This window comes from Tupaia chinensis, unplaced genomic scaffold, assembly GCF_000334495.1.
Source record: "Tupaia chinensis unplaced genomic scaffold, TupChi_1.0 Scaffold000197_1, whole genome shotgun sequence".
Taxonomy (NCBI): Eukaryota; Metazoa; Chordata; class Mammalia; order Scandentia; family Tupaiidae; genus Tupaia; species Tupaia belangeri.
Genome location: NW_006159672.1, coordinates 4,232,543 through 4,246,055, shown reverse-complemented (window position 1 = coordinate 4,246,055; position 13,513 = coordinate 4,232,543). Strand labels below are relative to the sequence as shown.

Sequence of the window (13,513 nt, the reverse complement as noted above, 5' to 3'; positions counted from 1 at the left end):
GCTGGGAAAATCTACTCTGAATGCTGAAACCCAGAGTCACTGGCCAAAGAGAACAGTTTTTAATTCGAAGCACTCTGGAGTTGTGATCAGCGGCAGCCTGGTTACACCAGCTTGAAGTCTTCTGCCTCCTCCACTCTTTTGTGCTATCTCTCTATCTCTAGGCAGAGAGAAAACTGACAGGCAAGTGTTTTTTTACTGATAGCTGGAATTTGGTGCTAATAGCCCAAGTGCTCTGCAATCATGCACAATTGTATAGTGCTATGATAGAAAATGGGGATGAAGCTAAGGCCAAAATACCGCTGTGCTCAAAGTGAGTTGGGTTGTACTTGAAGAAGTCTCCTCATAGAAATTTATTATGTAACTTATTATTTGGCTGTGGAGTAGGGCATGACCCCATAGGCCCACAAGAAGATGTCATGAAGTCCCTGAGCAAACTCTGGATCTTGTGACTTTGAAAGGAATAAATGCCCTTAGGGTAGAGGCAACTGATTTCAGAAAAAGCAGCCATAAATAGGAGCAATATATGTTTTACGATCTAGAAAGATTATCTGGACATGTGTTATAATGATAGTAAAGACTTTAGTCTCAAAAATGTGGAACTGAGGCCAGCAGGTTGTGGGGTGGTTAAGGCGCTGGACACTCCCACATGGCTGACCACGCTTCGAATACTGGACCTAGTGGCTTGCTTTCTCACTTTCCCTCTCTCTGTGTGTGCTTATCTCTGGTCAAATCAAATAAATGAATGAATAAATAAAATTAAATGAGTAATTCTTTTATTAAAAAAATGGAACAAAATGTGGAACAAAATAAGGTACTTAAAACTAAATATTTGTGAGGTTTGTGACACTTATTTTCCACTCACCCCGTGAGAGCCACTCTCCAGTTTATCCATTTTTCCCTATCCCTCTGTATAGTTTGATACAATCCGATGTCTCTGAACCCTAGCTGACCTTACCCAAAAGGGTGGGGGCAGCTGAGAATCCAAGAGAGGAAAGGAGGGAGGTCAGAGTATCAAGTCCACTGCCTCATTCCCTGCATGGTCACCTTAAGTTGGCCACACCCCTCAGCCAAATGTGCTGCTCCACTTACGGGGATTGTCCTTCTGCTCTCTCCTCTAGCTTCTAGCCAGGGTTCTTGGCCCTCACATCTCAGAGAAGCTCAGCCACACTAACACCAGGATTCCACTCTTAGTCCTCTGGTTTCCTTTTTACGTTGCTTCTTCATCAAATCCTCTCTCCCAAGCTGCCCTCAGGTGAGTGGGTCACTGCTTTCTGAAGGGTCTGTACAAATAAGCTTCTCACTATCATTATTGTTGATCTTTCCACTTAAGTACCAATGATACCATGGTTTTGTTGTGGCTCTTTTAGGGAGATGTAATGTTATGAAAGTACCCTCTGACTGTTATGCTAGATAACATGCAAGTTCTCTATCAATCCTATTGAGGTTTGTTTTTCTGTTTTTATTCTAGGCATCTATATACTCCATCCTAAATCATTTCTTAACTTTCAACAGGATCCTGTCTAAAAAATGTCAAGTTAGGAAGACTCATAAAGAGATTAGAATTGAAGTTCTAAGGCACCACATGACAGTAGAGCAACTCTAAGTGCTTTTGGAGAGGTTCAGATTTTGGAGAGGCTTGGCCAAAGGAAGGAGTAAAGAGAACTTGTGTGTGACATGAAGTCAGAGAAGTGGGTCACTTAAAATGGGAGTCATATGAAATGACTGGTTGTCTTTAAAGATTCCAAAGCAAAGTAAATTCTGTGCAAAAAGCAAAAAAGTAAAAGATGAAAGAATTATACAATCTAGAAAGAGACCAAAGTATCTTCAATTTGATTATCACACAGTGTGTGCATGCTTAAGAAACCATACTGAACCCCATAAAAATGTACAATTATTATATGTAAACCAGAAATTATAATAAAAATTTAAAAGTTTGTATGCAGCATATGATCATATATTCATTCATTCAACAAATACCCACTGAGTCTAGCAATGTTCTGGATGCTGGATCACAATGAATCAAACCAGCCCCTGATATGTATACAGTCCATTGGTGGCATCAAGTAAGTATGTGACAGCTCCAACAGGCTCCAAAGAAGAAGAAGAACCGGTGAGATATATAACTTTGAGGGAATATTCCGTGACAAGAATACTTGCTGAAGGAAGCAGTTTTTGATCCGAGAACTGTTGGATTGTAGGAGTTTACCAGGAAGAAAAGCAGAGGAGTAGAAGGGTACCAGACAGAAGGAATGACAGCACTAAGGAGAGAGTGGCTAGAGATGTGGGGCAAATTGATGTGGGGCAAATTGATGTGGGGCTAGTGAGGTGGTGTGGGGCAACTTGGGGTGAATTAGTAGGGAAGGGTATGCTAGAGAATTCTGCCTTTGTCTCCAGTACAAGGAAAGTCACTGAAAGACCTTAGTTCCTTAGAGACAAACACAATTTTCATTCTCATGAGATGATGCTGGCTAAGACCAAAGCATAAGCAGTGAGTCCTTAAGGAGGCTATTAGTGAAAGATATGAGAGGTGCTGGAAACTGGATACAGGAAAGGTACACATGTGCCAAAAAGCAAGTGCAGTGTGGAGAGAAACCAAAGTATCTTTGATTCGATTATCAAAGGTATAAGAAGTAGTGGAAAACATGCATGCACACACTCTAGGTACACGTGTACATGTGTACATGTAGGTATGGCATGGGTGCACACACTATGCATGTGTGCATATGCACACAAACATATACACTTGTATGTGTGAACATGCAAATGCATGCACATATGCTAACAGCAAAAGTGACGTCATAGATCATGTGTGGCTCATTTTCCTTAATTTAGACAACTCATGATATCTGCCAGGAAAAAGTAGTAGCATAAAACTATGTTGAGCATATTGACATAGGCCTGGGATAGAAATGGGCTCCGGATCATTCTCCAGCCATTCAGAAGAGACTGCTTTTGACTCTTCTTATTGACAAGTCTGGGAAATATTCCATCAACATTGCATATCTTGCTTCCTGAGTTATTATTCGCTTGATCAAATTTTTCTAGAATGAGTAAACTTTTCTATTATAGCCCACATTCCCAGATGGAAAATTGCAGTGATTTGGCCTTGCCATTTGTGTTTTAACCTTCATTATGTCAAATATGTCTTTGCCATAGAAATTTAATAACTTGAGGGCCAACCAGTGGCCTAGTGGTTAAGGTAGCCGGATCTCACAGGGCTAAGCATGGTTCAAACCTGAACCCAGTTGCTTGAAAAAAACCCTAAGACATATGTGCCCGTGTGTGCCCCAAATCCCAAAAGAGATGGGTGAGAAGGGATTGTAGTGTGACCATGTACCATGAGTGGTGATTTCTCACATTTGCTTCCTCTCTCTCTGCCTCTCTCTGGAGAGTGCTTGTACCCGCTAACAAAAGTTTTTTGTTTGGTTTGGTTCACATTTTATTGATTCACAAAAGGTCTTAAGGTAAATACTTTCAATGGTAAGTAGAATTGATATAAACATATTTATGAACATGTCTGACTTTAGGCATAAAACTTAGTGAGTAGAATGAACTTATTATAAAGTAGCACCTAGCTGAGGCTACATAACTTACTAAGGTCTTTAAATAGGTATGTTTTTATTTTTTGTTTGTTTTTATGTATTTTTTTTAATTTCAAGAAAAGCAGTTTTAGCTTTAATAAACCAAATTTTAAAATGTTAAGAAAATTTTACTCAAGACTTCAAGACAGAAAAAAGTTTAATTTTGTTCAAACAATAGGTAAATACTAAAAATTAAAAAAAAAAAACAGATAAGAACAAAGCTTAAATCTAGTAACAAATGCACTGTAAATTTCTTCTAAAACTTACTTTCTCTCTCCATTCCCTCTTTTAAACTAACTTATTTCAAAAAAAGAAATAAAAAAAGAATGCTCACAAATATTTTCCAACTCCAGGAGGGTCAGGAAGGAAAAATAACTTTTGCTTCAATTTCAAAAAAACAATTCTTTTTTAATTTAACAAATTGCTGAATCTATCAACAGCTCAAAAGAAAACAAAAATCCTTAAATCTGGAAGAGGAAGGAACAATAGTTTTTGCTTCAATTTCAAAAAAACAATTTTTTTTTTAATTTAACAAATTGCTGAATCTATCAACAGCTCAAAAGAAAACAAAAATCCTTAAATCTGGAAGACAATAATGTCAACCCAGTGATGGATCCATATCCCCCATAAATAAAAAACTAGAAATACTCAGTATGATAGTATGCTTTGCAGGATTTTTAATCATCTTAACCTAAAGATGCAGGTGGATTTTAAGAAAAGTATGAACAATTTTAAGTCTGAAATATGATTACATTAAAATGCAAAATTAAGGAAATTTTTTTTTTCTTATTCTGCTATATTGTGGGAACAAGCTAATTCTTTTTCCATAAAACTGAAAATTTTGTTTGGCTGATTCACAGAGGACAGAAGGTTCTAAGTTAGAGTGTTAGTGAGTCCTAAATAATTAGTCTTCTATCTTAAAAGAATAAATTAAAAAGAACTTGTCAAATTTCTCTTTTTTTTTCCCCAAGAGAAAAGCAAAAGTAGTTTGTCCTGTGCCCTGAGGAAAATAGAATTTGCTGCATTGAGATGCGATCCAGCCCTCTGCACTCTCTGGGGTCTGGCCTGAGACACATAAGTTCTGGAGAACCCAAAGTCTTTTCCATTAGTGGGAGCTGTTTGGAAGGAAATTAAGCAGAGCATCATCATGGGACCTCCATAATATAACCCTCAGCCATGAAACCAAAGGACCTGAGGCTGACGCTGAGACTCTTTTCAACCAGCTACTTAGATGACTTGTATGCACACATACATGTGTAGATATGTGCCTGTATCCATATGTGCCTGTATGCATATCCATGCATGTATTAAAGGGTGCTGGCTAACCCACTGAACCATACAGTGAGTGTGGAGCCCAATAGGCAAACTGACAAAACTTTCTGGAAACAAGAAACACTAATGGTCAAATATGCTGGCCACCTGGCAGAGAAAAGTCTCGCTTGGCTCAAGGCAATGGTAACAACAGTGAAACTGGCCTCAAATTCCAGCTCTTCTCATGGAGGATCAATTTCAGTTTGAAGTCCCGCCCATGAGGATGGTAAATGAAGTTTCAAATGACCACCAGAATCACCAGAAGTGAACTAATAACCTCCTTTGGGTGACATAGAAGAGGGAGTAAAGTGAAAATGAGAGGAGTGGGCATTCTCTAGGAGAAGATAGGAGCTTGGAGCTCATGGGATTTGGGCATTAATGCTACCAAGATTAATATGACCCAGAGGCCAATGAGGATAGATACTGCTATGCTCACTCAGATCTCACAGATAAAGAAACCAAAGACAAGATAAATTAGATGACATACTTGCCACCTCAACTCCAGGTTGTGATGCAAGAATTCAAATCTATCTTCACTCAATCACAAAGCCAGGAGTCTCAATTTTCATCCAGAGAGGAGGAAGTTGAACTCTCCACCTCTGTTTCCTTCCTACATATTTGCTCAGCTAACTAATCTTTTGAGTTAATGCATATGTGAAGAAGATTATCAAGCCACTGGGTACCAGAAGTTTATGTTTTAAAAGATTCAGGTATAATGTTACTGTTTTAGAGAATGAACTCTTCACCTCTTTCTAAATACCTGTGGAAAGTCATATAAAATTTCTGATTTCATCTGGTCTTAATTGCAACACAGCACCTGGTTTCTTTTTTTGGGGGGGGGAAGGGGTTGCTATAGGGCATGTGTGCTCACCAAAAAGATAGAGAGAGACAGAGAGACAGAAAGCAAGAAATCACCTCCAGGGGGGATGGCCATGCCCCAATCCCTTCTCCCCTTCTCCTCCATTCTCCTCTCAGGATCTTGGGCACGCACACACATGCGCTCAGCATGAGTTTAAGCCACTGGGTCCAGGACTTGAACCGTGGTCGACTACATAGGAGTTCAGCAACATAGCCATTACACTAACTGCTGGTCCCAGCACCTGGATTTCTGATGTCATTTCTCACCCCTATCCCAACCTACCCTGCAGTTCTCTCTGATTGGTCAATACTCTGGAATCTGCATTTTACTGAAAGGTGATTCTGTAACCCTTGCCTATGAAGCTCACTGCTCACTCAGGAAAAGCTATGTTTACCTGGTGATGTGAATACCAGCCCCAGGAACAAAGGCTGTGGGGAGAAGGCTAACTTAGCCTTTCACATTTGTCCACCACCCTTACAGACCTTAGGCCTGGTAGTCTGGGATTTTGGACTATCCTTGACCTTACTACTGGATGGTCCAACTGAGGATTGCTTCAGGGACAGACCTTTTCTCTCTGATGCCACTCTTGCCACCTCGGGGGAAGGGAGGTGGGACAGGCTCACCTTGCTGCTATGTCCTTGCTTCCTTCATAGGATTAGCTCTTAGGTTCCATCTCAGCATTCCCATTACTCCAGTTGATCTGATAAAATAACAAGAAAACTTATAATTGTAGGTTTTATGGTCCAGATATTGTCAGGAAGTTGTCCCATTGTGTTCCTGCCATCTCCCCTCTCCCAGGAGAGAAGCAGAATCCCAACCCCTTCCCTGCATCAGAGTTCTAGGACTTGGGAACACCTCCCACCAAAAACATTGTGCTTATTTGGGAGGTGAGGCTGACTTTTCCTAGGTTCTACCTAACCTCTACTTTCTGAAAACACTCCTTAGCTTTCCCAGGAGTACATTTCCCACCAGTGAATCCAGGTCTCTAGAACGAGTCCCATAAATCCTGCAGAGGAAGAGCTGCTTGGTTTTGGGGGCTGCCAATGATCCCTATCTGACTCTCTCTCTATGCCAGAAAAATTCTTGAGTTCCTTCTCCTTCCTCACTAGCTCCAGGCATTACCTCAAACTTCTTGGGCTCAGACTTCATATTTCTATGACTGTCACTGAATCTGGGGCTAACTTTACTTCAGTTCTGCCCAGACAGCAGGCTTGATATGGTATAATATACCAGGAAAAAATGGCTCTGGGGCCACACAGGCCTAGCCTAAAGTTGCTTATATGGAGCCTGTCACAAATGGCATTTGAAAGATGTTAGTTCTATTGCCATGGATGGCTTGGGGACCCTCCCTGCCACCAGGCTTTCTCTGGTTTGCCCTAAGGACTGATGTCTTAGGGAAGTTTCTCTCTAGCCATGTCACAAGAGTGACCACATAGACTGTAATTCATGGTTAAACTTTCCTTTCTCGCCTCTACCCTTCTGCAGTCCAAGAATCATTTACTAAGTGTTCACTGACCCAGAGCTTAAATGTAATCACTTAGGAAAATGTTTAGAAAGGAAAGATACCATCAGTGTGAATCAGCCCTGCAATAGCTTCTATCTTCCTGATTCTTATCTTAAATTCTGGGAACAGATGCTGTTCCCTGACTATACCCAGCTCATACTGAAATGTCACTTTAATGTGACAGAGAACACAAGAGTCCAGGAGATGCACACTGGAATAAGCCATGATGGTAGTCTGTAAATGAGTAGGGGGATTGATTTTTCAGCTGAATGGATATGCACCAGACACTGTGTAGTGTCCTGCACAGTGATCCCCACACAGTTAAAGTGAGCTATGCTTATAACACATTCAAATTTGAATATGGTTTCCATGGAATTAGAAATCAGTGACTGTTGTTTTACTGTTAAAGAAGAATATCCTATCTCTCCATTTAGTCATGCACGATATTAATTTGTCAGCTGATTATAACTTGGTAGATGGCTGTAAGTATAATAAAATTGGTCCAAAACAGTGTATCCGAGCGGCTGTAGGAGAGTGATGATCAAAGCCAGTTACCTATAAACCTTAAGGGGCTTGTTTTTATCAATTATCTCATGTGTTAGGATGAAGAGTATGCCCCCAAAATTCATGCATATCCAGACCTCAGAATTTGCTTCATTTAGGAATAGTGTCATCACAGATGTAATTGTAAAATGGAGCCATGTGGGATTAAGATGGGCCATAATTCTAATAATTGGTATACCTATGAGAAGAAAGGAGGGGGCCAGATGGTGGCACAGTGGTAAAAATGTGACACTTCTGCAAGGCTAACCCACGTGGGAGAATTGTGGGTTCACATCCAAAAATCTTCCTGGATACACTGGGTAAGTAAATTATCCACAGCTGGCTGAGGCTGGGGATAGACTATGATATTGGGACCCTGTTTGTGGTGCTACGTTTTTTTCTCTGTCTCTGACTTTCTTGCTCATGGAAAAAATAAATATATAAACTTTTTCAAAAGAAGAAGAACAGAGGACACATACAGAAAGAAAAGGCCACATGATAATGACAGCAGAGATCTGAGTGAAGCATCCATAAGACAAGGAATGCCAAGAATTCATGCCACCACCAAGAGCTGAAAGAGCAGAAGGATTTTGCCCTAGAACCTTTGGAGAGAGGACATTTTTTTGTCCACCTTGACTTTAAACTTCTAGCTTCAAAACTTTGGGGAAGATAAACTTCTGTTGTGTTAAGCTACTCAGTTCTTAGTAATTTATTCCACCTATCATTAGAAATATATATACCCAGTCTGAAATGATTTGTCCTGCCCTGAGGACTGGTGGACAGGGTCACCCTTCAAAGAGTCCGCAAAGTTGGCCTACATACATCAAGCTCCTGATTATGAAAACATCTTTTCCCTTCACTGCATTTATCTGTGTCCTAAATATGTGTCATATGGAAACAAATCTGATTGTGCTGATTTTTTTCGAGTCTAATTATTATTTAGTATTTTTCAAATGAATAGAAAAAGATAGAACCACTTGTGATCAATAAGAAGTGAATGTGTGCTATTTAGGGGGGCTTGTGATGGTCACAGCCAAAAAGAAGGGAAGCAGAAAGTGCTGCAATGATCCCCAGGTGAGGAGGACAGTATGTCTACTCAAGGTTTTAGGTGCAGGTAGGTTTCTTATTCACAGAGAAATGCCTGGAAAGATGCAGGGATGATATCGCCTTCCTTGTTCACAGTAGGGAAGGAAAAGACCAGCATGAGTCATTGCTTCAGTGCAGGAGCCTGTTGCCACTCAGTCCTGTTGGACAGAGGTAGATGAAGTGCCAGATTTTTCCCTGGGCACCTGGGCTTCCACCAGTGCCAGGTCACCACTGGGCTGGGAGACCTCAGCTGGCCTTAATATTCTAAGGTCAATGTTGAGGAGAATGTCTTTTAGGCCCTTGTCCCCATACTCAGTAATAAACCTCATTCTCTAATGACATCTAGAAAGCACACTCCCACAAAGGTGGCCTCAGGTGGCCACACTAAAAAGACAGTAAGTAATGTCAAGACTTTCTCTTTTTATTTTTTCTTTTCTTTTCTTTTCTTTTTTTTTGGAGATGTTTTTGCTATAGGGCACGTGTGCTCGCCAGACAGACAGACAGAGAGACATAGAGACAGAAAGCGAGAAATCACCCTCCAGGGGGGATGGTCACACCGCAATCCCTTCTCCTCCATTCTCCTCTCTGGATCTTGGGCACGCACGCACACGTGCCCAGCATGAGTTTTAAGCCACCGGGTCCGGGACGCGAACCGCGGTCGACTACGTGGGAGTCCAGCGACATAGCTATTACGCTAACTGCTGGTTCCCAAGACTTTCTCTTAAGAAACCCAGAGAGTCGCAACTTGTATAAAGTCACACTTGTAATAAATGATGACTTTTAGAAGCCCTCAGCTCTGCAAGAGCTTACAATATTCAGCCCCCAGTCTCAAGTGCAATTGAAGGGAAAACAAAAACAAAATCAAACATCAAAACACTACCACATAAGACAGAAGCTCTGATTTTGTCTCTAGAAGCTATTGTTTGTTTTGTTTTGTTTTCCTGAAATATTGAACATTCAATTCTTTATGGAGCCCTGCCTTGAGAATTCCTCAGCCTTGTTTGGTCTCCCTTTTGAGAGACTGAGCACTGGGTCCAGGTGCCTTGAGGCCCCAGTCCCACTGATGGACAGCACAGCTGCCCACACACAGTGATTCTTCTAATTGGAAGGCATTGGCCACAGAATTCTCTCTGTGTCCTGGGATCCAGGTTCTCATGGACCCTCTGTGTCTAGCTATGGTGCCATATTCAGTCAGAGACTATAGATGCTGGCCCCAGGTGGGATAGGTTGAGACCTAGATGCTTACCAGTATGGGGGGAAATCATCAGTGAGAGATTTATTTAACTAACAGGGAAGAAAGAGTCATAGCTCTCAGACCAAGTCCTGTGCAGGCTTATTGACCTTCAAAATTTGTGTTTGTCCAAGCAAAGAGAAGCCAGTTCCACCCAGCTCTCCAAGTGGTACCTCTCCAAGTGGTATTTATGGTACCTGCCTCAGTGGCCACTGGGTAAGCCATCCAAGGGGTGTGTTCTTATGGGTAAAGGAGGTTTTGTCCTGAGGTTTTCCTTTTAAATAAGGCTTACTTGCACTCCTACCAAACCATGCTGAGCTTCGTGCAGAAAGCAGGCTGCAAAGAGGCTTATGTCTCTACAAGATCTGGGGCCAATTGCCCATGTGGGTTCATAGACGCAATGAGCCAGTTACACTCTGATGCTTTTAGAAATGCTTTGATGGATTCCAAGCTAGAAAATATTTGCTCTCTTCCTTTTAGGATTACAACCTCGATTTGATATTAACCAAAATAGGGGAAAAAAAGAGGGATGTCTTTACTTGTGTTCCACTTGCTGCAATTTCTACCATCATCAGGAATGTGTTACCACCATTGGAAGAATTATTAAGACGCTCAAGAAAATAAGCTGTTAAGAAAACGCATTTAGGTATAATAAAATGAAAGGACCATGTTTCTCCTTGCCAAAGTAGTAACGCAAGGGGACATAAAATGTGATGTTATGACTGTAACCTTCCAGCTAAACACTTCCTGCCCAGCAATGGCATGAAAATGGTGAGGATGGAGCAGAAAAGCAAGCTGAGGATAGACACTCAGCCACCATCCAAAATATGTCAAGGTACAAGGGGTGTCTCCTCACGCATTCCTGAACCTCTGAGGAGGATATACCCACCGTCACCCAGGAACAGCTGATGCTCACAAAGAGCAGTGGCTGTGATGGCAGAATTGTGAGGAAAGAGGGGGCTTGTGTTCTTTTTTCTCTATAAAACTAGAATCAAGAATAAGCTGTTAAGAAAATGCATTTAGGTATAATAAAATGAAAGGACCATGTTTCTCCTTGCCAAAGTAGTAACGCAAGGGGACATAAAATGTGATGTTATGACTGTAACCTTCCAGCTAAACACTTCCTGCCCAGCAATGGCATGAAAATGGTGAGGATGGAGCAGAAAAGCAAGCTGAGGATAGACACTCAGCCACCATCCGAAATATGTCAAGCTACAAGGGGTGTCTCCTCACGCATTCCTGAACCTCTGAGGAGGATATACCCACCGTCACCCAGGAACAGCTGATGCTCACAAAGAGCAGTGGCTGTGATGGCAGAATTGTGAGGGAAGAGTGTGCTTGTGTTCTTTTTTCTCTATAAACCTAGAATCAAGTGAGTTTTGCAGAACCATATTCTTATTCGATCTTTAGGAAACAGATAAAAAACAATGAAGCTAAATTGGCTTGCTAGATGTGTTATTTGGGGGTGTTTTGGTTTGTGTGTTTGTTTTGTTTTGTTTTATACCTCCTTGCAAACAAGCAGTCTCTCTGTGTCCAGTGAAAGGGACCTAAGGAAAAAGTCTGAGGAAGTAAATGAGTAAGAGATAGGGACTGATAGGATGTGAAGCCTCAGTCCTAATTGACTTTATTCTTTCATTTCTTGGCATTTACTAATTTTGGCAAGAGCCTTTGTTTCTTTGACAGGATTAGAAGCAGTGAAAATGTCTGCCCAGAGGCAGTTTCTGGGTGTACATGTATGTGTAAAGTCATGGTGGTTGGTCTCTTGGACCAGAGCAAACCTACAGAGGTCAAAATACCAACCTTCAGGGTAAAGCAGGTTTTAGTCCCTACTGTAGGAGACTGTAGGCTGCTCTTGTAGTCACTTGACCAATCAGATCAGCCAAATCCATAAAAGCATTTTAGAAATATATATGAATAGAGTCTATGTGGTATAAGCAAACATGAAAATATTTATTCAACTTCGTATTTAGTTAACCCGGATTTAAGTAACAGTCCTCCAATATTCAACAGCTTCATTTTTGTCTTTGTCCAAGAAATGTCTCCAGAGGTAAACATATCTAAATTAATTACACATTTTCAGCATGGATTCTTTATATTTCTCTCTAAAAACAAAAAACCACAATGAACTGTGTACTGTAAATAAGGAAAAATAAAATTTATTTTTTCTTCATGATGATAATGCTTAAACCTATATTCCTAGTTGAAACTCGTATGGTAATACACAAGCCTCATTATAAATACACTTCTCATATTTTATGTATCTGATTCTAAAGTTATAATATTTACAATGCACAAATATAAATTTCATCTTTGCATTCACAAGTAAGCTCTAGTACCCAAGAAATGGCACAAATACTAACAGATAGGACAGAGAAACACAAAGAAAAGCTCTGTGTCACAGAGAGAACTGCTGGTTACCAATTAGTGCAGTGGTCACCCCCAGAGGAATGGGTGTGAAATGGGCTGTATCCCTCTTCTCACCTCCCCTAGGCTCCACACCAGTTCCCTCCTCCTTCCCTCCATTGCTCTGGACCAAAATGATCTCAAATGACATTTACCAAGGCTGACTGACCTCTTGTCCTGCCACTTCTCATCTACCGTTCTGTCCAGCTGGGCAAACTCAGCCAGGGGCAGGAAATCAAAGAACTGTGGCTGTTGGCACAGGGCCAGAGAAGAAGATGGAATAACAGATATGGAAGAACAAAGAAAGCAGTAGTAAAATTCTCCATGAACTTGTTTATATTTTCAATCTAAGCCACCCATCAAGGTATCCCTCAAGGTCCTACAAGGCACCCAAGCATCCTGTGCCTTCCCATCAGCTTTTGCTGCATTTTCCTGAGCACCCAAGGCTATGCCAACATTATCTGCCCAGGCCCAGCATGACCCCAAGGGATGCTCTGAACTTTTTTTTTTTTTTTCCCTATTTAGAGACCCTTTGGATAAACTCTGCCCCCTTGGCTCACGGAGACTCTCAATGCCTTCACAAAAATGAAGCTTTCCTAACCACCTTCCATAAACCAGTCAACTTCTGGGGCATGTGCCTTGTTAAAACTGTGCTGCCGTGCTCTGTGCCATGGTTCCCCTAGGAAGGCCAAGTAGTTAAGTATGCTGCCAGCCTTTGGCCATATATGAATGAAAGTAGAATCGAAGTAAGGAAGTACCAGTGATGATAAAGCACTTTTAAAATGTTTATGTTCTCCAATCATCAATGACACTGCTTTTAGCTGTCTTCAGACTCTCTTTGCAACTCCAAGAGGTATGTAGAATGAAGTAGGATGGATTTTCTCTTCTGTTTTTGGCCAAGGACAATGAATCTCTGCTTTTCTGTTTTTGGCCAAGGACAATGAATCTCTGAGAATCGGTTTGAAGTCCTAGTTTGAAATCCAGGAAAATCCCTT

At 41.1% G+C, this 13,513-nt stretch overlaps 1 long non-coding RNA gene across 2 annotated transcripts in view; it reads right to left on the bottom strand.

The window, feature by feature from the left end:
• LOC102477675 (uncharacterized) overlaps positions 1-13,513 on the bottom strand; it is a 363,527-nt gene that overhangs the window by 16,584 nt on the left and 333,430 nt on the right. For both annotated transcript variants that reach the window (XR_003549152.1, XR_003549153.1), the window contains exon 3: positions 6,375-6,451. This is a non-coding gene — a long non-coding RNA (uncharacterized LOC102477675). The remainder of the gene's footprint in view (positions 1-6,374; positions 6,452-13,513) is intronic.